Raw genomic sequence first — 16467 nt, forward strand, 5'->3', positions numbered from 1 at the left:
AATCAGTTGTCGAATAACCTTCACGAAAACCACATTGATTTTCCTTAATCAACAATGTTTCTTCTGAAAATTTATTTAGTCTTGCATTTAAGATTGAAGTAAATAGTTTTCCAAAACAGCTAACAATTGTAATCGGACGATAATTTTTAGGGTTGTATTTATCACCTTTATTTTTGTAAAAGGGTTTAATGGTCCCAATTAACCATGATTCAGGAATTTTCCCCGATTCAATGATAAGATTGAACAATTTGCCATAAAGCTCCATATACTGACCAACAGAAGTTTTTATTGTATTCATTGATAATTTTATCATCTGAACAGGCTTTGTTGTTTTTCTATTTTTTTAAACGCACTTTAAAATTTCATCTTCAGTTATTGGCATATTAAGGCTTTCATTGGTGTTAACGAAATCGCAATGAACTTGAGAAGTGTCTATTGTATCTGTTATATTGTCTTTCACTGTATTTAATTCCTTGAAAAATGTAAGCAAATTTTTCAAAATCTATATTTGGTTGTATCGTGCCATCACGGGTAATTCAAAATTTTCCAGTATTCTTTTGTATCATTATTTCTTAGTGATTTCATTCTTTTCTGACTTCTTTTCTATATTTCTTTTGCGCTTTATTCATAACTTTTTTATATTGCTTTTCGCTTGCTTTTGCGAGGTTGCAGTAATGTGCAGATAAGCTTTTTCTGCGTTTAAATTTCCGGAATTGTTGTCTTGCCTTTGAGCAACCAAAATCAAACCAAGGTTTGTTTTGCGTGCCTCGGTGGGTTTTTTAGTACCAAAAGTCTTTTTAGCCGAATCTAATAGGCTATTTCCTATTTTATGTACAATTGAATTTATACTAAATCGAGACAAGTTCTTAGTGTATTCAATTCCTTTTAATAAGTTAGCGATCATTACAGTATCAATATTTTCTTGGAAAAGCAATAATTTTGCCGGGTCCAATTTCTGAATTTTCTCATCTTTGACATTATCAATTCCATCATCAGTTTCCTTATCTGAATTTAAACACTTAATTGATATAAGTAAAGGAGAGTGAACATCAGAATATAAACGGGAAAAATCTAATATTTCTAAGTTTAAAAAGTTTTGTACTACAAAAGCTACATTACTTATACAGTAATCGACCACGCTAGCATTTCGACATGTTAATTTACCTTCCATATCTTTTGTTGTTCCGCCATTCATAATAAAAAGATTATTACCTTTACAAAAATCTAATAACTGGTTCCTAAAACGGTTATTGCATTTGTCTTTATTGTTCCTTTTCCGAGGTAAGTTTTTCGCGTCTAATTCACACACCCTGTTTACAGTCACACCCTCACCATCAGTGCATATTTCATTTTCGTTGACATAAATAAAATCTCTGTCTTCTGCTGTTCGCGAATTTAAGTCACCGATTAAAAATACCTTTTCAACTTTGCTTGAGAGATCTAAATATTCATTTCCTATTTCATCTAGAGCACTTGACGAAGAGTATGATGTATATTCCGGTGGTATATAACAAGTAGATAATACGTAGGATCACGTCTTGGTAAGAACATATAATTTTTGAAATTTTACACCACAAAACAAATTTACAATCAGTTTTTTAAACCTTAATATTTTCATGAAGGTGTTCTTTAAAACCTAGAGCTATGCCCCCGGACTTTATTCTACTTACTTTTTTCCTATTTTTCAAGATAAATTTATACCCTTTTAGCCGAATGTCATCTAAATCATCAGTTTTAGTTTCTACAAAGCAAATAATGTCATTTTTGTAAATAAGTTCATTAAATTCGGGGTAGTTGATTTTTGATTTTAGACCACAACAGTTAATACATAGTATTTTTAAAATGTTCTGCTCATTTTCTATATGGACTTCCTCTTGAAAGGATTCTCTCGATTCATCCTACATATGGGTTGATATTGACAGTACTTTTCTCGTTTTCATCACCGACAGAGTCATTTCTCGAACGTTTAAACCGACGTGGTGGTATTGGCAGGGATCCATTAACTGTCAAAGAAGATTTGTTGTTAAGAAGAACATCTCTATATTCTGTTGTTTGTTTGTTGGATGCTGTTGTGTTATTGTACGGTTTTAAATTTATATAAAGCTTGTCTCGGACAAGCTTCCTTTTTTGCCCTCTGCCTTAGCCTTTTTCATAACTGGATAGAGTTCTTTTCTTTTATTTTCAATTTCTGGTGGGAACTGTTCACAAATACCATATCGTTTGCCTTTTAATCTATATGTTTGGCTAAGGACGTTTTCGAGTTCTCTTCTGTAAATAAAACGTGCCACTATAGGACGGACGCCATTTAGACCTGGTTTGCCGAAGCGGTGAACATTTCCAAATGATACTCGATAATTTATCCCTAGTTCCGATTCTAACAAATTTTGAATTTTCACTTCACATATTTCATTCTGTTGGAAATTTAAGCCAGAAAAGATTAGGTTGTTTTTCATGCTTCTGCATTTTAAATCTGTGATTGTTTCTTGCATTTGTTTGATTGTTTCCTTTTCCTTGTGTTCTGATCGGTCATCGGTTTCTATAGCCAGGAGTCTATCTTCGATGTTCTCAATTGTGTCCGTGTTCCTATTTATACAATGGTTTGAAGCAGTATGTACAATTTTTCCTATACTTTCAACACTTTCTTCTATTACTTTGCTGTTGATTTTTATGTCATTTAGCAGCTCTTCGTGTTCTTGTACTCGTGCCACTACTGATGATATTTTTGCGTTAATGTCCTCTATTTTCTTAACATCTGTCTCTATTTTTTCGATTTGATGATAATATCGTTCAGATGGAGTAGGGTGTTTAATATTCCGATCAGCACAGTTTTTGTTTCGATCTGATCGGCTTTGCCTACTAGCGTTGATTTAATCTTTTGTAGATCGAATATTCCGATATCGTCCATTTTATTTTCTTTGAACGTTTGCTATCTGTTCTCCTTTGTTCTCTATTGTTCTTAGTATCTGTGACGTTGCGTTAAGGCAACACTCAGTAACAAGTGTAGCGAAGTTGATAAATTATATTATATTTGTTAGAAAAAGAGCTCTCTATGCAAAATTTTTCTTACCGATACGTGATACGTGAAATGTTCAAACAGATGCATCCATGCAAGTTTTCTACAAACAAAAAAGCGCTTAAGCACCAAAATATTGCGTTTTCTGAAGAGCGGAATTTTGCACTGTCACCTCGTCCATGTATCGGAAGCTCATTTTTCGTCACCAATGTCAGCTGAGTCGTCACTCGCAAAGGTGACACAATCTTTCAGGTCTTGGAATGTTGCGCCATCTTCCCGTCTCAATGGGCAAACGGTTATTTCCACATCTAAATTTATATAAGTTTATTAATAAATTAAATGGTAGAACTGATGAATAGTGCTCAAATTTAAAAACATTTTTATACAATCTATAACACAGCCCCTTGGGCGAATTGTTCATTTCTGTTGACCGTTCTTGCATGAACTGGACTCTTAATCTTTGCTGAACAGATATTATTATTTTTTTGTATATAAATATGGACCAATTCAAATACACCTCTGGGGTGCGCTCGACTTAAGTGACTCAGGTCGAGGTTTTTTGGAATGTAACGGTTGTTCAAGCCTTTTGTCAACAATAAACGCTAGCACATCATGGGCAAACATTTGCGTAATCTATGTTTAAAATTTTATAACGAAAATCTCTGAATTAAAGTCTGTGCATTTTCTGCAAAAATCGTGTCTTTATTTGCCACAAAATCCCCATTTTCTATTAAATGCAATTAAACAATAAATAATATTGCTTTGAACTAAGTTTCCCGTGTTGGTAAATGTAAAAAATGGCATATCTCTATTATTCTATAAATTCACTATCTTTGCTGTTTTCATATTATTGCACTTTGAAAATTTCTTTATACACATGGCTATAGAAGGGGTCATAAACCTGAAAGCCACTGGTACAAAACGGGCGTAGTTCACTCGTACAGCATTGTTTTACAACACATTTGTTAAAATATAGATGATATCATCTTCGCAGTCAATATAGACATAAACTTAACATTTCACAGTATGACTGGAAAAAAATATTTATTTTTTTCGGCCTTTTAGGAATGCCTACCCCAAAAATTCGATACTATTCCACTGTAGTTCTATCCAAAAGCTATTTATTTAAAGCAGCGTCTATAATCCCTAGCCATAAGGATCAGCCGACAAAGGATTGGAAAGTGGGTACCCCAAAACCCCATTTTATACAATATGGCATCTTTCAATGTTTCGGAACGTATTTTTTCAGCATTTAAGAATGCTCACCACAGAAAGTCGATACCATCCTATTACAGTACTATCCAACAGCTATTTATTTACGCGAAGTCTATAATAATTAGTTAAAAATATCTGTCAAGACAATGGGTTGGAAAGTAGGTACCCGCAATGCCCGTTTTATAGGATATGACTTTTTCAATGTTTTGAACGAAATATTTCGGCCTTTAAAAATGCTTACCCCAGAAATTCGATACCATTCTATCGTACAAATATCCAAAAGCTATTTTTTAAAGCAGAGTCTATAATCCCTAGCCTTAAAGATCTGCCTAGACAATGGGTGGGAAAGTGGGTACCCCCAATGGCCATTTTATAGATTATGTTTTTTTTTTCAATTTTTAATACGAAATTTTTCAGCCTTTTAGAATTGTTAACCCAAACGTTCGATACTATCCCACTGTATACTATCCAATAGTTATTTATTAAAGCAAAGTCTATACTCCCTTGCCATAAAAAGATCTGCCTAGACAATGGGTTAAAAAGTGGGTACCCCAAATGCTCATTTCATACAATATGGCATTTTTCAATGTTTCGGACGATTCTTTTTCTGGATAAGCTTACCCCAGAAATTCGATACAATCCCTCTGTAGTACTTTACAAAAGCTATTTGTTAAAGCAGAGTCTAATATAATCTCTAGTTATAAGAATCTGCGTAGACAATGTGTGGAAAAGTGGATACCCCCAATGCCCATTTTATAGAATATGGCTTTTTTGAATGTTTCAGACGAAATTGTTTGGCCCTTTAGAACTAGTACTTACCCAAGAAAATCGATACCATCCTACTGTATAACTATCTAATAGCTATTTATTAAAGCAGGGTCTATAATCCCTAACCATAAAGGTCTGCCTAGACAATGAGTTGGAAAGTGGGTACCCTAATGCCCTTTTTACAGGATATGGCCTTTTCAATGTTTCGGACGAAATTTTTCAGCCTTTAAGAATGCTTACTAAAAAAATTCGATACTACCACATTGTATAACTATCCTACAATTATTAATTAAAGCATAGTCTATAATCCCTAGCCATAAAGATCTGGCGACAAAATGGGTTGGAAAATTGGTAACCCCAATGGCCATTTTATACAATATGGCATTTTTCAATGTTTCGGACGATTTTTTTTTTTCGGATATTAAGAATGCATACCCCAGATATTCGATACCATCCCACTGTACTACTATTCAAAAGCTGTCTATTTAAGTAGAGTCTGTAATCCCTAACCATGAATATCTGCCTAGATAATGGGTTGGAAAGTTCGTACCCTCAATGCCTATTTTATAGAATATGGCTTTTTCAGTGGTTCGGGACGATTTTTTTCAGCCTTTAAAAATGCTAACCCTAGAAAGACGATACCATCCCATTGTAGTACTATCCGATAGCTATTGCTATTTATTAAAGCAAAGTCTATAATAATTAGTCATAAATATCTGTCAAGACAATGGGTTAGAAAGTGGGTACCCCCCAATGCCCATTTTATAGGATATGACTTTTTCAATGTTTCGGACGAGATATTTCGGCCTTTTAAAATGCTTACCCCTACCATAATATAAAATCCATTAAATTAATTGTTCACATTTAGGTAGATTTAAAAATACTGTTATTCCGGTATGTTTGAGTAAATACTATGATTTGGTGGTATTACACCGAGAAATAAATTGCTTTTTACACATCGTTAATGTGAATTACTGGTCAGGTATGCCGGAATATTCAAAAGTTGCAAGTTTTTGTTTCGACTCAATATTGTAAGTTGTGAAGTCGTTAATAATTTTCATAAGGTCACAAATATGAGTTTTGATGTGAACAGAAATTTTATTGTCGGTAATAGATGAGTAAGAAAATCGCAAATGTGGGATTAATATGCGTAAATACGAACATAATCATGGACTAGATATATCGCAATTTATTGGAATCGTCATCACTATTTTTCTATTAAAATAGCAGGTTGTAAAACCATAAATGTGAGTTACATAATCGCAAATGTTAGTTATGAAGGTTTAAATAGAAGTTGTCTTGGCGGTTTTATACGAAAAAAATAATTTTAGATCAAAATTCTACATTTAAAAGTCGTTACTACGAGTTTAGAATCGCAAATGTGGATTAAATAGGTGTTAATACGAATCACATCATGGAATTAACAGATAGCAATTAGTTTGAATCGTCATCATGATTTTTTTTTCTATTGTAAATGCTAGTTACAAAACCGTAAATATGAGTTAGAAATCTGTAAACAAAAGTTATAAATTTTGTTAATGGGATATAACAATCTTTGATTCTCTATATAAGAGGTTTTTTTAACAAAAAAGTTAAAAACCATCATTGTGAAAAAAATGAAATTGTCGCTCAAGTACTTTCGCAATTGCAGGATGCCGAATTGCTGGATAGCTTGACACTAGTGATACATGCGACTTGTTTTTAATACGCTTGGTTGATTATAATCCTATGATATTTGATACGACTTATCAGATACATGTAATTGTATGTAGAAATATAATTGCAAGTTTGTTGCATGTTATGAAATGAAAAAAACATACGATCTTGTAACATTGTTATTTACAACAGTATTTGTATTGTTGTAGTATAAGACTTTTCTTAAGACTATGATATTGATAAATGTTATAAGCATATGCTATTGTTATTGCAGGGTTATTTTCCTACGTTTACTTTATATGTAATAAAGTGACGTCAAAGAAACCTCGAATTGTCGTTAATGGAACCCCGTAAAACACGACTATTGTATTATTAATACAGTGTCAACAATGGTTAAAGAAAACTATGTATTCTGAGGCTATGATAGAAGGTTATTTAAAAAAAAAAAAGTCAAGTGTCAGGAAGCTGTACCAATCCGGTATTCCAGAGCAAGACATTTAGAAAGACCCGTTCAACAAAATATCAAACATTCTTGAGTCAGGAAGTGTTTTTAAGTGTAATGGATGATATACAAATGAAGCTACGAAAAAGAATACATTTACATGAAATAGTGAAGGATTATTTGAGAATTAATTTCAAATTCAAGATGGATATTCACAGTTTATGTGTGAAATGGAATATGCTTACGTCAACTTTGTTTTTCGTTTGTATTTGAATAATTTCAGATTCAAAACTGTGAGGTTATCTATAAATGAATATCGGAAGATTATGATTTTGATTGGTTAGCCAATCAACTACAGCACTCAAAACTGTAGTGGTTATCTGTTGTATGATTAGCTACCCAATCAGAAGTACTATAATATATACATAGGGTAAGTGTAGATATCTTCACACTTTCACAAAAAAAGTCGAATGAACTATTGTACATGGTTTTTTATTACTCTTTGTCGTCTCTAGAAATAGTATCGTTGGTGTATATTTAGGTGACTGTAGTTTACCGCTCAAATCTCATCAATTAAGAAGACAAATTAAGGTCACAATCTAAAAATGAGGGAATCGCATGAACTCCAAAAGGATGCATGCATCACCCGCCATGCAAATCTTAGCACTCTTTCTGGCCAATTCCCCAAAGACTAAGTTATCTTTTTTTTTTAATCCAATGCTTGATACTAAAGTATTTAGTAATAGCCACGTAGGCAACCCTCTATTAAGTGACCAAAATCCATGTTGAATTCATCTGTTTTTGGAATTGATAGCCCGTCATCAATTTTACTTTACTTAATCGCACAATAAAAAAATACGCTTGACTTTAATAACCGTTCAGGTAATCTCCCCCATGTTACAAATACATTAAAAACGTTATAAAAACATATCCTGTTTACTGTTGTTTTTTTTTTATTTGTTAAAAAAAATAACAAATAAACATACACATCCTTATACGACATTGTTCAGGTAGAATGTCATGAAAAAATAGTTATTACATTATATATAAAAAGGTAAATAATTGCAGTACTGATATTTTATACTTGTTTGTCAAGATGGAAGCTCGTATTGGACTGCTGGTACTTTGTTTCTGTGTGACTATTACCCTTTTCGAACAAATAGGAAAAAGTGAGTTTGAAATTTAATGTACATTAGTTTGAAAAATGAATTGATTTGTCTGTATACATGTATTTCTTTAATCATGGCATACATTTTAATTTAGAATTTAGGTATTGTCATTAAACAAGAATTTTAAGAAGTCAAAAATATAATATATTGGCAAGTATTTTCCTTCTTTTTATCTACAACAAACTGATATAAAATAGTCGGTCTAGTTACTTAAATTGACAAGCTAGCAATTTCATTTGCATTTTTGAAACGCACGAATGGCGCGATGTAAAATCTAATTTCTCACTAAATAAAGCATATTCCAAAAGTCAGAAAATGTTCTTACGGTTTAAGGTGTCACGAACATTGTTAAGTACTTAATATGCAAATGCACAAACATGTATACTTTGTTGAAATTTATGCCATTAGATATGCCGAAGTTTCTATTTTGCCTTTGATTTTTAAAAGTTTAATTTAGAAATGACTTTTTGTAATGCAAATTATTTGGGTTTTTTTAAAATCATAGTAAGAAAATTATGACGAACTATAATCCAACAAATAATTCAAATTTCGCAACATGAAAATAAATGTATTTTATGTTCAAAATGAATCTGTTGTGATAAAAATATATGAATTCTAATGCGTATTGTCAGTACAAAGAAATCAGTATTTCAGATTTTTTTTAAATTTAAAGCATATAATATCGTTTTTGTAGACATTTTAATATGAACAATATAGAATATATCAATTTGTGTTGATTTGTCCTGTATATACAACCCTTAGATGTATCTTTTTGCCAGAATATTATTATTTCATGGCAAAAAACACAAACGCAACAGTTTTTGTTACAAGCTGGGTCAAAAAGCTTAACAAAGAATCTATGTAACTTTTTAAAGGCGGCATTGGAATTTAAATTCACAGATAATCAGTTACTATTTTGTGTTTGTTATAATAAGTTATATCTGTTTGTTCTCTGTATTCTGTCATATATGTATTTACTTTTTTTATTTTGCTACAGTAATATTGTTGCAATACAGATTCATTCAATCTGATTTGAAAGTGTGTTCAAACATCCATAAGACAGCAACTGAACAACAAAAAAGGGTCAAAATAGAATTTTTATTTGTATATCTTATCTCAACGGGTAATATGAGTTATATAATGAAATAAAAATGCACAAATAACATTACATGTTTAAGTTGTTATGAATTTAGCAATATTGATCAGTCATCAGTTTTGCATGTAGTGTTAAACTAATTTGTGGACTTTATTTGTCTTTTCGTCATCTCCTTTTGTTAATTTTTGTAATTGCGTTGTCAGTTTCTCATCGACTTATAATGAGCTGGCGTGTCACCTTGGTATCCACTATTTTCTGGTGATTTTTTTTTTAATTATGAATTTATAGAATATGTCTCTCCTAGTTTAATTTGTGTGAATGTATATATTTTCGATTGTTTATTTTTGTTTTGGCTTTTTGATGTTATACGTGCATATAATTGAGTTTCTTTCATAGCAAAACAAACTTATAATAATTTATATTGACAGTTCACATTTATGAAACTTTTTTGCAGGCGAAGCATTAAGGACAAAGAAGGTAAACGTACTGCTAATTTAAAATTTATTGCATTGAATTAAAAAAGAAAACAATGTAATATTCATTTTCCAACATATCGTTAGATGAGGTCGCCCAAAAACAAAACAGACTAGTTTAACTGCTACCGAAAAAACCAGATACCATGTTCAATTGTGATACTAGAATTAGTAACCAAAAGGATGACTTATAATATCAAGTATAGTAGAAGTGCCATTCAAATATTAATATTCCATATCTCATGTCTTGTTTAAAATCTCCCTAAATACAGCAGGAAAATCCCAAAATAGTTGTATAGGTACGAATATAAGGAGATAAGGGCTTTACGTCAACGCGGCAGCAATCCCAAAATAAATAGCTAATAAACATTTAAATAGAAAACAGTCGTCAATGCAAGTGTTTATAAAATATATCAAGAGCTGATAGGACTAATTTGACTAATTAAAAGACTTTGGATTTTCTCACCAATACATTATACAAACCATTTGGAAAGTATTCCGAAAGAAACAGTCACTGCATACGCAACTGGTTTGCTATATAATAGTGATGTCCAACATTTAAGATATTTTTAAATGTTGTCATAAATTTCATTTTGGTACAACCACCTACACGACCGAATTTTGTTGTTTGTCTTTTAATTATGTTTAATGAAACAAATACGCATTTCAGCCTAAAGAATGCAATAATTCAAAGGAATGTGGCTTTAATCAATGCTGTGCCAATGATCAAGTTAGAGGACGAAAGAAAAGATCCATGCGTTTCGCTGGAATTTGTAAACCATATGGCCAACGGAAATCAGGTACAACATTTTTACGTTCTTTTGTAAACTATCGATGTATAATTGTGTTAGTTGCATTATCACAATACATGTTTAAAATCAATTTATGAAAATTTTCTATCTTATATGTCATACCTAGTTTAATAACAAAAAAATATAAGAGCAGTTATGGCATTTGAATCTAACCAGATATAGTAAATGTAAATATGTGCACTGATGTAGCTGAAAAATACTTTAGTCATAGATCTTATAGAAAGTGATATAACTATAGAACAGCATTTTGTTCTGTTTACCTTCAAAGTGCACGTGTTTGGTAGTACTATACATCGTTTCCACGAATTGTCAGACCGTTTAGTCACGTATTTTTAAGTCTAGTAATTGAAAGGCTTGAAAGATATGAAATAATTCAAACGAGAAAACCAACCAGATTTATGACAAACCAATAAAAACGAAAAAAAATATGCCGGGTAGCAGCAACGTTAGGACAGGCACATAAAAGTGTGGACAGGGTTAACATGTGTGTGAGCACTCAACTCTCACGCAGCTAGATACAGTGGAACAGCATAACATAAAGGCAGACTCTTAAAATCAGTTGGAAATGACTTGATTTATCAGATTGGCACGAATCACAAAAACAATTAACATAAAGGCAAAATTTACAAAGTACCAATCTGAGAGTACTTGCTGTTACTGAAAACAAGTTCCAAGTCAATTCCAACTAAAATAACTCATGTTCTCCAAATATTCTCCCGGATTCAAGTATCAAGAAGTACACATCCAACGGATTTAGTTTAAAGAGGTCATAAAAAATATATTTCAAATTTCCGTTACGGTCAGATACGTTTGTGTTTGAAACAAGTTAATTAGTAAAAATCATTTAATAATTAGATAGGCGGCTGTAGAAACATGCGACAGGAGCTATTGAACCAAGTGTATATCCAATAGATATAAGAAGATGTGGTATGAGTGCCAATGAGACAACTCTCCATCCTAGTCACAATTTGTAAAAGTAAACCATTATAGGTCAAAGTATGGCCTTCAACACGGAGCCTTGGCTCCACCGAAGAGCAAGCTAAAAAGGGCCTCAAAAATGGCTAGTGTAAAACCATCAAACAGGAAAACCAACGGTCTAATCTATATAAAAAACGAGAAACGAGCAACACTTATGAACCACATCAACAAACGACAACCACTGAACATCAGGTTCCTGACTTAGAACAGGTGCAAACAAATGCAGCGGGTTTAAACGTTTTAATAGGCGCCAACATTCATCCTTCCTGAAACAATAGTGTATCCTCAAAACATAGAAAGACACACTATAAAATATCAATTGAAATGGCTTTACTCAGACCATATAAGGTAAATAAAACCTTAATGAGTTGCAACTGAACTTCTGTTAAATACATAACCTACAAATTAATTTTTAAACATAATTACAGCTGCCATACATATATTATATTCACTTCAAATAAAAAGTGAAAATATGACACATGTTTGACCACATTTCAATGTATAGTCTCCGTATTCTGACATAAGTATGTTTTAATTTATAGAATGTGCAGTGAGAAACCAAAATGCTAAAAACGTCGTGTTCCTTGGTTGGTGTCCATGTAGATACCCATTAGATTGTATTGGAACAGGAATAATTGAACCACCGTTTGGTGAAAAAGGTTAGCAATTTTGTAAAATATATGTATTGGAACAGGTTTTATTGAAGTTCCTTTTTTGTGATAAAGGTGAGACATTCTGGTTTTTTTTTGTAGTATATAAGACGATTTGATATTGGAAGATTGCATTTTGACCTGACAGGTTTCATCACTTTTCTGCTTCAAAAAACATATATAAAGAGACAAAATTGAGAGAAAAAAGATGAGACTTCAATATCAAATGATTGCCAGTCATGATATACTATGATTCGATCGTTGTCATAAAATTTTGGCCCACAAAATGAAAAGTAATTAACATGGATATATGTTTATATGAAGAGAAAAAAACATGGTAAGCGTATACATATACTGGAATATCAAACCCAGTGAATGAATTAACCTCTAAAAAAATGATATATCTTAAATCTTGGTATTTTTACATGTACCTAAATATTAGAAAAAAAGGTTATTTACCTTTTTCCGTCAGCTCATTAAAAATATGACAATGACATGTATGGACGTACATAGCAATCTATCAATCAATCAATCTCAATATATAAAGTATATATTTTCTTTTCTTTTAAAGAGGTAGACCTAGGGTAAATTTTAGATAATGTTAAAATTTTAATTATGTATTAAAGTTTGATATAGAAAGACAATTAACGATCTTATGTGACGGAGTCAATCGTATAAACTATATATTACAAACACTATATGGGTCATTTTCAAAAACTGTCGAATTTTGAAATTGAAAAATTTACTAAAAGTTACTTATTCAAACAACCCTCTACATAAGCAAATCAAAACAAACAGTACTTATAGAACAACATATTAAAAGATGCAATCTTAATAATGTCAGTACAATATTTTGTCTCTCCTGTTACCATTTTCAAAAGAAATTTTGGGTTATTAAGAAAAGGTTTAGATAAAATGTTAAGCTTGTTTTTCGTAGCCAATTATATGGTTTTCAAGAGAATAAACTTCTATATATATTCATTTTGTGAAATAATAGATTATTTGCAAATTTTCCAGGTTGTACTGAAAAATGCCTCTAAAAATTGGTTTTCAAAGGTTGTAAAAATTACCACCAGTAATGCAAGTCTAAGATAGCAATTCATATTGTTCGGCATTTTTTCTCTTTTTCAAATAAACCCAACATCAAGTAAATCCCTCACATGCTAGTTTACTTTTGTCTTTATTTTATCGGTAACAGGAACGTACGTTAATGATATATCGCTATATAAAGTTCTATCCTGTTACCTTTTTGTCTATCCTGTTACCGATATCAGTATTGCACCTGCAAATACTAAATTGGGAAGATTAAGACGTTATAACCTTAATATGAGTTCAAACAACAAAAGATTTCATTCTGTTTGCAACTATATGTTATGATAAACTTTTTAACGACGTTTCTGTCTACAGTTGTCTATCCTGTTACTGTAACCATAGCAACCATAGTAACAGGATAGACATAACAGGATAGACAAATTTCTTCATTTTCGAATGCTGTTGTGAAAGAACTACTCCCTTTGGTGAGGTGATAATGTTTTTCTGTTGTGAATTTGGTTTCCAACACGTTATTGCACTTTTTACAAGTATACTTTTGGCGTAATTAATCAAAATTGTTGGTAACAGCATAGACATGAAAAAAAGTACCCTCTATTTTTTTTCACTAAATGTCTTGAAATTTCTTTTCTCTACACTGTCGTTCAAGAAACGTGCTGTGTTAAATGTAAAGGTTACTTTGCACTTTTGAAATCAACACTGACTAATTCAATATTCATAGGGAGAATAATCTAACGGCTGATTTAAGTAGCGGTAACAGGATGGACATGAACTTCATGTACGCGGATTGAATTAAGTTTGTAGATAAAATGTTACATATAATGATAAAGAAGCTACGATTTTTCGTTAGAGTAATTATTAACGTTCTTAAAAAGTCCCTTTTGCAGATATCAAGGCAATCAGAAAATCGGAAAAAAATCATTTGAAATGTGTTTTTCTGAAACTGTACGCACACAAATTACCCAAAAATCGGACTTAAATACATTTTAATCTTATGAAAATAGATGTAAATCGTGTTTATTATTAATGTTCTGAATCATAAATCCTACAAGCTTTCATTTAAACAATTACAACTGAAATTTCCATTAGAAATAAAAAATTTAGCATGGGTGTACTGAAAATTCGACATTTTTTTAAAATGACCCATATAATACTAAGATTGCGACAACCAGCTAGGGGCTATGGGTTTCTGGCTTTGCACACACCTATTAAGAATAATCGTGGTTTACATTACCAGAAATATGTAGAAATTGAGTAATCATATACTATTATAGTCTTTGTATGGGGCAGATACGAGGATATATCGACCTGAAAGAAGTATTTCGACTGTAGACGAAGTCCGAGGTCGATATACTTCTTTAGGGTGATATATTTCTTTAGGTCGATATACTTCTTTAGGTCGATATATCCTCGTAGGTATTGACCTCATACAGAGGCTGTCTTCAGTCGATATATTTCTTTCGTGTCGATGTAGCCTCGTGTCATTCTAAGGCTTAAATTGTTATATTATTATTTTCAATACGCCTGAAATAGAGATTCATTTGATTGGTTGTTTTTATTGTGTTATATTAAGGTTTGAATTTTTTAGATTTCAATTTATAGATATTCGAAAAATAACTGTGCAATATCTCGTTTCTACACTGTCTACTGTTTTCAGTCTACCTTTGAAAATACAGTTTAACATGTGACTTATTCTGAAGAATCCGATTAGTTAGAATATACAAAATAATACTATAAATGATTATTTCTCTCAGCTTAATATTATACTCAAATAAAACTGACTCATTGGCGTTTTTATTACATACATTACATCGCCAAATATACAAATAATTTTGTTATTTTTTTATATTTTGTAGGGGTATGCGGATATAGATGAAAAAAAAAGAAGACTCGTTAACTTTATGTTTTTCGAGATCGTCAATGTTAATGAAAATCGTTTTTTAAATACGCATTATATATTTAATTATTCAATATAAATATTGTTGTATTCCTCAATAGTATATATTACATGCTGTAAATACCATTTTGTATCGTTTGTCGCTTTGTAAGTCATGCATCAAGAAACAAGATTCGTTGTTGATTTCACGACACTCCTGCATTTCAGTTCTAGAAATTACACGATGTTTAAAGACGTAATTAATATTTAAGGAATGACTGTAATATTTTTTCTGTCTATGAAGAAATAACATCAAAAATGTGGTGCACACTGAACAACCCGCGTAGCGGGTTATTTTAAAGTGTGCACCATATTTTTTATGTTATTTCGCATAGACAGAAAAAATATTACAGTCATTTCTTATAATTTAATTCTAAATTTCATTTTAAACCGGAGTAAACCATGAAAAAACGTTGATGACGTCACGGTCACATGACAAAATTATGTCTATGAGCTGATAAACAAAACAACGTCAGCCAATCAGAAGACGCGTTACATCCAAAATTAAATTATTTTACAATAATCATTTAATTAATTACTACGCTAATTATTTCTTACAATTTAAGTATGGTTTTATAAATCTCTGCTCATATTTTGTATACTAGTAGCAATAAATTCATGAAATGGAAAGTTGGACTTAATGAAGATAATAAGTTGACAGAAAATATCCATCATTAAAAAATACTTGACGTTTGTGTTTATTGATACTGAAATTAAAATTTTCGGAAATTTTTTCTTCGCAGGATTATATGTTAATTAAATTTCAATTCTTTTTGTTTTTGTTTTGTTTTTAATAGTTCAACTTTGCAGGTTCTAATTTTTTGCAAAATGGTGCAATTTTGAAAATTATATGCATTGATTTCAATGATATTGCAACCTGTTCCCACAACACAACAATACCGATTTGACAACAATATCAGTCTGCGTTCACACAAATGCCGGATTAAATGACAAAGAATCCAGAGTCAAACCACTTGAGGTAGATAGTTTGACATCCGAATTCAACTAAGTTTCATTAGATTTGAGCCTAGGATAAATAAACGTGATAACGCAAATGCATATTTTTATCTTTATTCCAGAATGTTAGTGCGTACGATTTCAATTTTCTAATCCCCAAGGGTGACTGGAGAATAGAAATATGGTCACTCTTGATCTTCTTCCAACCGGCAGTAAAACCCTTGCCAAAATGGTGCGTCCGTTTGTATGTGC

General features: G+C 31.5%; 1 long non-coding RNA gene across 1 annotated transcript; it reads left to right on the forward strand.

Annotated features, from left to right (window-relative positions):
- The first annotated feature begins 9004 nt into the window (after positions 1-9004).
- On the forward strand, positions 9005-15890 carry LOC127712660 (uncharacterized). Its single transcript, XR_007987231.1, has 3 exons — positions 9005-10632; positions 12165-12281; positions 15179-15890. It is a non-coding gene; the product is annotated as an uncharacterized LOC127712660 (long non-coding RNA).
- The last annotated feature ends 577 nt before the right edge of the window (positions 15891-16467 follow it).

Source organism: Mytilus californianus, unplaced genomic scaffold (assembly GCF_021869535.1).
Source record: "Mytilus californianus isolate M0D057914Y unplaced genomic scaffold, xbMytCali1.0.p SCAF_8, whole genome shotgun sequence".
Lineage (NCBI taxonomy): Eukaryota > Metazoa > Mollusca > Bivalvia > Mytilida > Mytilidae > Mytilus > Mytilus californianus.